Source organism: Cupressus sempervirens, chromosome 4 (genome assembly GCF_028749045.1).
Source record: "Cupressus sempervirens isolate cs-2001-9-10 chromosome 4, ASM2874904v1, whole genome shotgun sequence".
Taxonomy (NCBI): domain Eukaryota; kingdom Viridiplantae; phylum Streptophyta; class Pinopsida; order Cupressales; family Cupressaceae; genus Cupressus; species Cupressus sempervirens.
Genome location: NC_143121.1, coordinates 81,194,721 through 81,207,996, shown reverse-complemented (window position 1 = coordinate 81,207,996; position 13,276 = coordinate 81,194,721).

Sequence of the window (13,276 nt, the reverse complement as noted above, 5' to 3'; positions counted from 1 at the left end):
CCAACTCATTCAATACTTCCTTGATTTACTTTGATTGAGTGATTTAGATGCCATCCATCATTTGATCAACTTGTAAACCAACAAAGAATTTTATCTCTCCAAATATTGACATTTCAAATTTTTTCCTCATTTCTTCAGAGAACATTGTACATAAGTCATCGTGTCCTATAAATACAATATCATCTACAAATATTTCTTCTAACAATATCTCGTTATGTGGTCATTTTTTAATATACATCAACTACTATATTTTATTCTTTGAAAACCAATTCTTACCAAATATCCATGTAGTCATTCATTCCATGCTCTAAGAGCTTGTTTTAGACCATATAAAGATTTGTGCATTTTGCAAACCATGTCTATTTTATTTAGATCAATGAAACCTTAAATTTGTTCAATGTAGACATCTTCCTCTAAAATTATATTTGAGAAAAATGAGTTTTCATCCATCTAATACACTTTGAATCATTTATGTGAAACATATTGAGGTAGTATTCAAACCCCTTCAAGTCTTGCAATAGGAGAAAATGTTTCTCCATAGTCAATATTTTTTTCTTGAGAGTATCCTTTACACACTAGCCTTGCCTTATTTCCTAATACTTCACCTTTTTCATTCAATTTGTTTCTAAAAACCTACTTTTTACTAGTTATATTTGTATCCTTGGGTATAGGAACAAGAGCCTAAGTATTTTTTCTTTCAATTTTCTTAAATTCTTCATTCATTACCTTTATCCAACTTGTTGGTCTGATTTTTAGAAAATAAGTTTTTCCAAATCCTAGGTTAAAAATTAGAATTGAATTCATTATCTGACTTATTAGGTTTTTTGATTCTTTGGCCTTGCATTTTAATAACCTTTGAAAAATTTGTCAGACCCTAAGTCTTGCATTCCTTTTAAATTTATATAGGTGTGAAGCTTTTCAAATCTTGAATATTCCATGTCCCATTTAAATATTTTGTGCCACCAAGTGCCCTTTTCCTTTTGTCTCCCATCGTCTAGTCCTTACAAGATCTACGGTAGTTGCATTGTCACCATCTAAAGATGCAAGTGTTTTATGTATAGTGACATAGTTCCTACCATGAAATTGACTGGCAGTGTCATGAAATAGAGGCATAGTGATCGAAAAGTGCATGATGTGAGAAGTTTTCAATCACTTGGTCCATGTTAGAATTGTCAGAATTAAAAAGGAATTGTGTGATCATTGATTTGTGCAAGATCAAAGGCTAGTGCTTGCCCATAATTTTGAGATGCAAGAGATTTAAATAATGTGGGCAAATACCTTTGGACACGTGTTCATGATGATGTCAACACTACAAGATAAAATAGAACTGCTAATAGTTGTTCTCCTTTCATATCATAGGTGTCAAAATTCTACGTGTTGTTTACGTTGATATGGTTTCCTGTAACATTGCTTGGCTCCACCGTTGATCTTGACTCAATCAACAGACAAAACTTTCCCACTTGATGAAGTTGCATGACATTTAAATAAAGTAGTTAAGTGCCTTCATGACATGTGTCCTTTATGATGTCATCACTTTTATCTCAAATGATCAAAAGGGTTTAAATCATGTAGCTATTGACCTTTCAAAGATTGATGGCTGGCATTTGCCTACATTTTGAAAATGCTCACTGGTTAGATAAAGTGGGGAAGTGCTAGCCTAACATGTGGAAAATATGACATCAGGGACCCACCTTTTTAGAAGATAATAAGGAACTCACTTGTGTGGAGTTTATTAGAATGTACTACTTCATGTGGAAATTTTCTATTGGTTAATAAAGTTGACTAGGTGTTATAAGGGTATGAAATAGTATGATCATGAATTTTAAACCAAGATCAAGGGTTGGCACTTGCCTGGATTTTAAAGGTAAAGGAAATTTAAGCAATGCATGGAAGCACTAACATGACATGTGGCATAATGGGACCAAGCTTTGACAAGGTTACTGAGTCATGCTAGGTGGTAAAGCTTTAATGAATTGAAGATCATTCATTGGTGGAAGATGACATGTATATGCTAAATAAAAAATGATGATGTCATGGGCATGAAATTTCTAAGACTTAATGTTGTAGTTTGTACCACTTTTAGACTTTTAGAACATGTTTATTTTTTGGTAATATCATTGGTCAAAATAAGATAGTGGGCATCCTTTTAATATCATGTCTTTAGGTCATCGATCTAAGGAATATCAATGATTGATGCTTACCTACTTTGAGAAAGTTATCAATGTTTAGCTAAAGTAGGGAAGCATCATTCTGCCATGTGGAAAAGTGGGCCATGTCGTAACAGAATGTTGTTGAGTCATGCTAGGCTAGAAAGGTTCAGTAAATTGAGGCATGGTAATTGGTTGAAAAGGACATTACATGCCTAGTTGGAAGGTGCATGTATCAGTGAGGCTGTATTTTATAAAGTTTCCTTTGCAAACTATGGTGATTTTTCATGATCATTGATCTTATATAGATTAATGATCAATGCTTCACTGCATTATCAAGATGCTAAAACTTTAAATAATGTGGGGAAGTTCTTGTTTGACACATGGCCGGGAGCTTTAAAACTTTAAAGCAATTTTATTTCTCAAATAAAGTCATGTAATGTTGTAAGAGCAACAGATGAAATTTAAACTTGAGGCACGACATGAATTTAACAGCTAAAGGAAATTAATATGGTTTAGAAATCCTTTGTGTGATTTTAATGCCATGGTATAATTCACAAAGTTTTCCATCACTGAACTATAAAATTGCAAAAATTATCAAAGTGCAATGGTTTTACAGAACTAGGGCACAAATTTTGCAAAGTAATTAGCAAAATTACAAGCATGGTAGAAATTCATTGTGAAAGGTCTATTGGTATAGTTTGGAGGATATTATGCCATTTTGGTATAATTTGGCTCCAATTTTCCATTAGGATGGAAGATTTGATTCATCAGTTGTAGAGAGAGATTAGAGAGATTCTTTTCACAACTAGTTGATGGAATTTCAAGTGGACACATGTCTTGAAATTAAATCTGGGAATTCTTTCCTTGTATATATCTTTGTTTCTTTCATCCATTGTAAGGGTTCCAACTTTAGAGAAGTTTCTCAATACTATGATACTAGTAGGGTTCTAGTTTTCACTGTGAAACGAAGGTTGTTGTTGGTTTTGCTTCTTATCTATTGAGTTGAGCTCTAGAAACGAAGGCCACACATCCACTCTTGTGCAAAATTTCATTTCATTTCATGTATTTTTTTATGAGATATTGGAAAGTTGATGCTAGATCATGTGAAGTATTTTGAGTCTCATTTAGTGTTACCAGTTATGTATTCAATCTCTTCAAGGATGAATGCAAAGGGTATTTATAATTAATTTTCTATGTTTTCTTATTATGTCTCCTAATTCTTCATATGCTATTGACTTTGAGATTAAATGAATAAGGTTCATTTGATTTAAGGCAGCTTGGATGAGTTTTATGTTAGATCTATTGTTGCTTTTGATTCAAGAAGTCAATCAAATGCTTCAATGTTCTAATAGGGTTTATGGGTGTATGGAGGGGATATTTTGTAAGAATGGAATTTGAGGATTTTAGTTGACAAACTTAATTGTAAGGCAATCAATTTACATCATCCTTCTGGTAATGACTCTATGTTTCAACGGATAAGGCATTGATCACTAAATTAGATGCAAGCTAATATGAAGTTCATTTGCACAAATCTTTTAATCAAATAATTTTAGTTTTTCATGTTTTGTAGTAGGTTGTAAGGAATTAACCCTCACTCAGCTTATGGGTTCATAGGTTATGATTTGTTGCTATTTCATTCCTATGTCATTGCATAAGTATTAGAAGATAGAAAGGGTTGCATCTATTGATAATAGGTTTAGGTTTATGTTTAAATTGCACTAGTACCATATATCAGAAATTCAAGGTTAACTTGCCTAGGTCTTGCAAAGCCTGAAGTGAAGAAGGAGTTATGCCTTATAGTTGGCCCAAGATTGTAGTCAAGTTTATCAATCATAGGAATTTGCCAGTCTTAGATGCATTGGTTTGGTCCCTTGTTTATTTTCAAAACTATTAAATCAGTAGCCAACACAACTTTCATTATTCAATGCATCTTTTATAGATCCAAGTTCTAATTCACTATGAAAAAATGTACCTTTTAGTTTTTTCCCTATCAATATGTCTCCTATTTGATCTCCAATTACTTTTTTAGGTGCATAATGACTTCCATCATATTTAGAAATTACAAGCTCTTTCCTTGTAGATTGTGGACTTTTTTCACTTGGTTCACCATGTTCAATAACCTTGTAATCTTCTATTCCTTTCTCGAGTTCAACTAACTAAGATTCAGTTCTATCCATCTATGACTTTTCTTTCTCTATCTAAGACTCAATTTGAACTATTTGTAGCTTAGTTTGTAGTGGTTGCAACTAAGTTTGAAATGTGGACTTAGGTGACTCAGGTGGTATAATCTATTGTTGCTTGACCACACTTTCTTGTAACATGTAGAAGGTCTCAGGATAATTCTAAAAGAATGTTTTTGTAGTCCTTAGGTTCCTTGCTACTTTTTTCTTCACTTATTTCTACAAATTTGTCAATCTTCACATGTACACTTTCTATAACTTTATGAGTAGCAAGATTCAAACATTTATATGCTTTTCTCTTGTTGGAGTAGCATAGGAAAATGGCTTTATTAGTTTTTGCATTAGAAATTCATTTCCTTGCCTCTTTCAAGATATTAAATTTTCTTCCCAATACTTTGAAATAGCATGCATTAGGTTTATAGCCATACCATAACTCATAAGGAATTTTATTTGTACCTTTCTTCAATTAAATTTGATTCAAGTTATGAGTTGTTGTGTTGATTGCTTCTTTCTAGTATCTGGTTGCAACATTTTTCTCAATTATTAATGTTCTTGCACAATCAATGATGGATCTATTCCTTCTTTCCACTATGCCATTTTGATGAGGTGTAGATAGTAAAGATACTTGTCCTTTGATCCATCTTTCATTTTAGAACTCATCAAATTCATCAGAGAAAAATTCACCTCCTCTATCTAACCTAGAGTATTTAAGATTATTGAATAGCTTCATATTTGTTTTTTAAGAACATCATTGTCATCATCCTATAATAATCATCAACAAAAAAATGAAATATTTATCTCTATAGTAGCTCTTTTTACCTATTGGTCTACAAAAATCTATATGAACTAGTTCCTAGACATCTTTGTATAGTAATTCTTACTTTTGAAACTAGCTCTTCCCATTTTTCCAATTTGACATTGTTTATAGATCATCATATTAGGTTTCTTGATATTTGGAATACCTCTTACTCTTTCTTCTTTCTTATGATAATCAATTCATCAAATTTAACATGATACATTCCTTTATACCATAGCCATCTTACCTCTACTTTTGCCAAAAAGAATGAACTTTTAGTGAGATCTAGATTTAATAAATTACCTTTAGTCTGATTGCTAGTCCCAGCTAGGTTTCCTTTTCAATCTAACAACTTGGCTTTCCCATTCCTGAATTCTACCTTGTATCAATTTTTTTTTAGCTATGCCACACTTAATAAAATTATGCCTCAGTCCTTCAACCCAGAAGGCATTGTCACATTTTATTCCTTCAGTAAATGCAATGCATCCTTTTCCTTTTACAACATGGTTCATTATATCCTAATCTAACATTTCCAGCATCATAATGTTACAAGAGTTCAAACTTAGTTTTGTCATAATCCATGTGATGAGAACAACCATTGTTTATTATCCATGTGTCATTCTTTCAAACATGAGAAATAAGTGCCATCTTTTCATTTTCCTCATTATTTAATTCATCCTTAATAACAATATATGCCATTTCATCTTCTTCATCACTATCAAAATCTTTATCAATATAAAAAAAATCTTACCTTTTTAGTCCTTTTGCCTCTTAAAGTCTTTCTGGCCTTTGAACTTATTTTAGTTTTTTGGTCATCTTTATTTTTCTCTATTTGGACACCTAGCAGAAATGGACCAAGATCTTCACATGAGAAATAAATCAATAGAATTCTACCTTTATATTTTCCATTTGCTTTTGGTAATCTTCTTGTAAGTAAGGCTTCAATGGATTCAACATCATCCTTAGAATAATCATCTTCTTCACTGTCAATCTATTTTCCTTTTGATTTTCCTCCCTTTCTACCAAGAGTTAGTTTGGATTTAAATGCAAATTCTACATTGTTAGTATTAGGAAGATAGTTATCAACGTTATCCAACTATAAAGTAGTCAATATTAGCACTAGTGCATTAAAAGTTATATCATTTTTAGGATCACATCTCATCTCTATGTAAAACTTTAATTGCATAAATAGGAAGAAGATTTCTTGATGCCTTACTGACTATTATTGTATCATCTATTTTTCCTCCTACAAATCTAATTAAACTTACACTTGCTTTGATTTTTCCACTCTATTTTGCAATCTTTTCATCTTCTTTCATCTTTAATTGATTAAACTGGCCTCTTAGACTTTATTCTTTGGCTCTTTTTACATTATCATATCATCCATAGATCTTCTCCAATTTTTTTCACATGTCATAGGTAGTAGGGAAATCTTTGACTTCATCAAATTCAAAATAATTGAGGAAGCAATATCAATCATCAGCGTATTTTGATTCTTCATATCCACCATCTAATTTGTACTTAAAGGCTTTGGTGGTACCACATACTAGTTCAATAAGAAGTGTAGACTTGTAACTCAAATGGTTCCTAGATGTAGTTTCACTAGTTCCTACCATTCTCAAAAATTATATTAGTTAAGCTTAGAAATCTCTCTTCTATAAGACATCTTGGGCTTTAGCTTAGGTCTTTGAAAACTGTTATCCCAAAGTTTCCCTCCTACCAAAAAACCAAATTGAAATAATTATCTATTGTAATGGTCACCTAAAGTTCTCGTGAAATGATTTAGCTAATGATCTTAGATTGGTTTTGACAAGTGAGTGTCAACACACTTAACCCATTTACTTAGTTCACGCTAAAATTGTAATAAATGCCAAGTAGAACATGTAAATATTAAACCATGCTGAGTTACAATGAGTACCAAGTCACCCATGTGCTAAGTAGATAGACCATGCTAAGTGATTTAGGTACCAAGTAAAAAGTGGATGCCGAGTAATGCATGTGTTGAGTCATAGTATATAGAAAAGTGCATGTCGAGCATTAGAGAATTCATATGCCAATTGACAAATTTTTCACATATTTGTTTTTAATGGCACAAACAACCATGTAAGCAATTTTTTAGCTAACTTAAACATAGATTTTGATATTTTGGAGATAAGTATGAATATATATTTGGATTCCCTATGCAATTACATGCAACCAATACAAAAAATGGAAGGTTTAAGAGGAAAAATGGATGAATCTAAACTATAGATTTAAACCTAACCCTAAGCCACCAAAGTCTTCTTAAGGAGGATGAAGCCCTAAACTCTTTATGGATGAGTGATTGAATTGGAGGAGTGAAAAAGATAGTTTTTAGAGCATTCAAGGTCACTTAGAAGTTAGAGTGAATTACTAAATCTATTAGAGAAGAATAGAGGATAGAGAAAAGGATACAACATTGAGACATCTTATTGTGAAGGATCAATAAGACAACATATAGAGGTGATTTGTTCTCAGGCAAGCAAGTGCTAATAGTGGGATCTATGCTAAGATATTTTAACATGTGATTTTAGTTAAATCTCTTAGTAGAGTAGTTCTAACAGGCTATATAAAATTATTTAATAGGGTTCTTACTTAGTTGTAAGTTGAAGTCCTTTAATAAGGTACACTTCTAATAGGGTGTTGAAATCCTCTAACAAGGTGAGACCTAATAGTCTTTGTAAGCCTTTAATATGGTAGACCTTTCATAGGGTAGATCATGTTTTATGGTCAAAACATTGTAACCTTCATTAGATGCACTTTATTACTGTAGTAGTGAAGATTGGTGGTATCATCCTCACCCCAATTTTACCTTCTCACTTGGAGGGTTTTTGGGTAATCATATTTGGTGTTATATGTGTGAATGCTTACATGGATATATGTTTTAGATGCATATTATTTACATGTTATTTCAGATTACTTATGCAAGTAATGAATGAGTGGTGAAAGTTATATGGGTCTAAGGTTAAACTATTGATTCACACCCGCACCTAGAAGTTTACTCTTTCTACTTGTAGTTCCAACAATTGGTATCAAAGAATTGTTCTCTAAAAGAGAAGCTTTGTAGCTTTGAGGAAATATCTTGAAATGGAAGTCTACAAGTTGGAAAAGACTATTGAGAACTAGGAGATTGAAATACATCTCATACTACATTAGTTGAATGAGGCAAGAAAGGAACTAAAGAAATCCTTGAAGAGAATGAAAGAGATTGCTATTGCAGAGAATAACACACTATGTAAAGAGATAGACACTACCAAGCTATTTGCAGATGGTGACTCTAATGAATGTGATGTAGGAGTTGTAGATCTAATGAAAAAGAATAGAATCCATATTGTGAAAATTAGAAATCTCAAGCTAGAGCAAGAATCACAAGCTATATTGCTATGTGAGATGACTAAATAAAAGAAGAAAGCTATAGAAGATAAAGCCATGATTGAAGAAGACAAAAGAGTTTTGTCCAATAGACTAGAATAGAAGTTAATAGAACTAACCGAGATTTCGAACATGAAATTAGATAATCTAAGTCAAATGATGAATACTAACTATGAATTGATTGTTCAGTACATTAAGATAACTACGTTGAAATTGTAGAATGAACAATTGCAAAGTGACCTAGAGAGAGGAAAGGAATTTTCTAAGAGTTTCAACAAGCCAAATGAAGCAATTAAATACTTTGAGAAATTATTGAGATCCCTTAGATCCAACAGTGATATATTAGGATTGGGCTACACAAGCACTGAAGAAGGAGAATTATCCAAAGTTGTAGAAGAAAGGAACATCAAACATATGAAGCCCAAACCTACTTGTCATAATTGTGGTAAGAAATTACATACTACTAGTATGTGTATATGAGCAATGTTAGTATGCTAATAGAAACCAAATTTAAATAAAGCTTCTACAAACTAAAAAAAATTCATAAACTTCAAGATAGACTAAGATGAGCTCTCAATTGAGAATATGAGCCATTAATGGGCTCTTTCAATGAGAAGCTCTCTTGTTGAGTAGCTTTGTCTAAATGGATAGGATGTATGCTCAATATGCTTCCAAAGGCTTCAATGGATGATTGTGGATTTTTGGTGTGGATAGATGGCTTTAGTATGGATTTGGCTCTCAAAATAGCATTATAACTTTACTTCATGGATTGTGTTCTTTTGTAAAGGGGAAGGATCCAATTTATAGGCAAGAGGCTTGAGGGATTGAGGGCTAAGATGCAAGGATGGGAGAAAGCTTATGGAAGGCTCAGATTGCATGAGAGGAGAGCACATGGATTGTGCTTCCTTACAACCAATCAAGGAGTGACACATGTCACATGGTGAGAGGATGAAGGAAAGGGCAAGGATGAGTCAACAAAGGAGGCTCAAGAGATAAAATCTTCATAAAGACCCTCATAATGACTTGTAAGAGCCATAAAAGGGTTTGTAAGAGTCATTTATGACCTAGTGGACTTCATAAAGTTTTATGGTTGAGATATTTTGAGGGTGATGAGAGCAAATTCGACTTGGACTTGATTAGGAAAGTTTTAAGCTTGCTTAGGCTTGTGAAAATGATTAGAGGATGGATTAGGATGGTTTAGGATTAGCTTAGGGATAGGCAAGTGGATGGCATTTAATGAGGGTGGGTGAAGGAGGAGATATTTGTTAGCTTTGGCTTGGGTTAGTAAGTCTTAACCCATGTTTAGGGAATGTGACAAGGTTAGGAGGGGATTAGGATTAGGTTTAAAGACATCTTCTAGAAGAGTCTAGATTTTGGATGAGGATAAAGACTTTCTAGAATAGTCTAGAATTTCCTAGGGTGAGGATGAAGACTTTCTAGAAGAGTCTAGAACTTCTTAGGGTGAGGATAAATTAGATTTTTAGGAAATAAATAAAGTTTTATTTATTTCAAGGGTTTGGGTTGAGGAGATATTTATTAAAACTTTTTTAATAAACATGAAGATTAATATTTAATCTTAATTAAATATTTTGAGTTGGGATTAGGGGTAGTAAATGATGGGATTAGCCTTTAATCAAAATTAAAGAAGGATTAGAAGATTTTGGAAGAGGTTATTGGTCATAAGGAAATTGGCCAACTTTTGGAAAAAAAATAAATTTTTTATTTATTTTAGAATTTTTGGTCAATTTATTAATTAAATAATTAATAAATAAGAAAATAATGTTTAAATAGGATTTAAACATTTTAGGGAGGGATTCCTTAATTAAATATTTTTAATTAAGATAAAGGGATTTAATGGCATAAAAATTAATTAATTAATTAAATAATTAATTAATTAATAAATGATGATGTCATCAGGACTTTTTCAGAAAATAAAAATACTTTATTTTCTAAAGGTTTTTAGGTGTCTACAGTATGTATAAGAGGAAAAGTACAAATCAGAATCTAAAGTCTAAGAACATGACTCATTGTCATAAGTGCAACAAGCAAGGTCATCAAGCACATGAATGTAGAACCACAACCATGAATACAAAAAGATTTGAAGGATATTGCTACAATTGTTAGAAGTATGGACATAGAGCTTTTCAACGCAGATCCAAATCCATGTGGTCATCAAATAGGCCAACAAAGGTAAGAAACAATGGGAACTCTTACAATTAGGATTATAGTTCACAAGATATAGATGTCATTATCGTCATTAATATGGACATGTTCTTGAGAATTGTATTAGGAAACACTTGAGTAGAAATTACAAAAGGTGGTTAATTCAAACTACATGCTTTAGTTATTTGAAGACTGGTCACATTAGTAAATATTGTCTAACTAGGGAAAAGGTGCCAAGTTGTGAAATTGGTAAAGGTAAAGGCAAGATAAATGTTGAACACATAAAAGATGAGATGAAAAAGACATGGAAGAAGAAAGATGTTTGCAACACATCAAATGGAGAAGGGATCACTTCCCCCAATGAGTTAGATGATGACACCTCATCAAACTAGACAAAAAAGAGGTATGTGAGACTGATATTTAAAGGTTATATCATACATCAATTCTAAAAGGAGATAGTACTAAAAAGACTAAATTAGCATTTATAAGGATGCAAGCTGTTGTGAGAAATTTAAGGTAAATCTTTAATTTTTTCATGTTGTTGTTGAGTATGAAAAGTTTCTTGTAGGTGTCAAGTGGAATGTTAGTTGGTGCTGAGCTGTCAGATTAGTTAGTGGATGTCGAGCTCATTGTAGCTGCCAAGTGGTGCAAATATCAATGGATGCCAAATGAAGCCAAAATTGGTTATTGTTGAGCTTGCAACTATGTAAACACTTAGCATTAAATGCAAGGTTTTCAAAGTGTATATAATCAATTTCAGTACATGTTTCATCATTTTGAGATCAAGAAAGAGCGAGAAGAGCCAGTAGCAACGTCAAATTTGTCAAAAGTGATTATAGAAGATTTGTGCAGAGATTCATCATTAGTTCAATATATTTCAAAGGTATTTATTAGAAACTGAGCTACATAGTTTTCATAAACCATAGTATAACAAGATAGCATCTAGTTCAAAAAATGTTGAAGGGAAAGAATTTTTAAATGTTTAGCTATTCAATAATGAAGTTAAGAAGGCTATATTTAAGGCCATTCTTGACATCACCTATAAACAAGACCCTTTTGGCACATTTTCAATGATCCCACAAAATGTGATAATGGTGCAAGATGTGAGGAAATGCTACAATTGCATGATAGGAAGCATTGGTGAAATGGAGATAAGAGGCACATATAACAGATTGTGTGAAAATGGTGTTTTGAAAGAGGAATAGAAAATTATTGAGAAAAAAGGGTTTAACACGAGCCCTATATTTTCCTAATGTATTCAAGATTGAATGGATTCAGATTATGTTGAGCCAAATTTATGATGGTTCCTTATGCCACAAGGAGGACCAATCAAAATAACCAAGAGAATAATTCATAAGGTTATTGGCTACCCAAACTTAGATTGGCCAAAGACATTAAGAAGTGATTTAAAGGAAGTAATTGAGAAGAATTTTGGAGCAGTCTAAAATAAGAGAGATATGACTATAGATACCATCACTGATCCATTGCTAAACTTTGCAGTAAGGGTAATCATGCATAAATTCTATCAATCTAGTAGATTGAATAGTGTAACCCCCATAGTTGTGGATGTTGGTTACAAAATTGTAAAGAAAGATCATACATATGATCTAGGATAACTCTAGCTACAACAACTTATGGAGAATCTTGGAGCTATAAGGAAAGCCAAGAGTGGAAAGTGCAAGTTTGGTTCTATGCTTGTTTGTATGTTCTGTTATATACAAAATATATTCCCTTATAGGATGGAAGAGAAATAGATGAATTGTAGTGTAGATTAATGAGTACATTGAGAAACAAGGAGAAAAAATTGAAAGCATAATGACTAGTTACTTTGAAGATTTTAAGAAGTCAATGAAGCAAAGACTCAAAATTCTAGTTTCCTTAGTGGAGAAACATTATAATGGTGTATGTTGTCTTATTTATGCTGATTACACATTTGCGAAGGCTACCACACCAAGGGTAAAATGGTTGAGACCCTTAAGTTATGAGGTAAATGTAGATGAAACCTCAGTAGCCATAATAGCTCTACTTGTAGAGGAAGTAGATAAAACTACTAAAGTCTTTTGAAATGATGAAATGGTGAAATTAAAGATTGCCATGGATTTGAAAACTACCTCCACTATCAAGAAAAAGGATATGTTTGTTATGAAGCTAAAAAAAAGTTTGGAGAAGGTGTAGAAGAGGAAGAAGAAGAAGATGAAGAAGATGAAGAGGAAAAACAAGCACAAGCACAAGAACCTCTAGCTTTGAGTCAAGCCATGGGAGAAGATAAGGAAGAAGATGAGACTACAAGATCCAAGGGAGAAGAAGCTAAGGAAACACCTCCTATTGCCAAGTTAAAGAAGAGAAAGGAAAAAGCACAATGAAAAACAAAGAAAAAGAAAGCCAAAGCTACTACACCTACCACCATAGCCAGCACATGTGCTACTACCCAAAAGACAAACAAAAAGTCAAAGTAAATAGAGCAAGGAGGATAGAAATAGGGAAAATAGATGAGGAAATATGTGAGGAAAAAATTAGATGAAAATAGAAAATTCAAAATGGTCACAATTCTCTATCTGATTTTGAGAACTTATGAGACAATGTCAAGAGCAATGCAG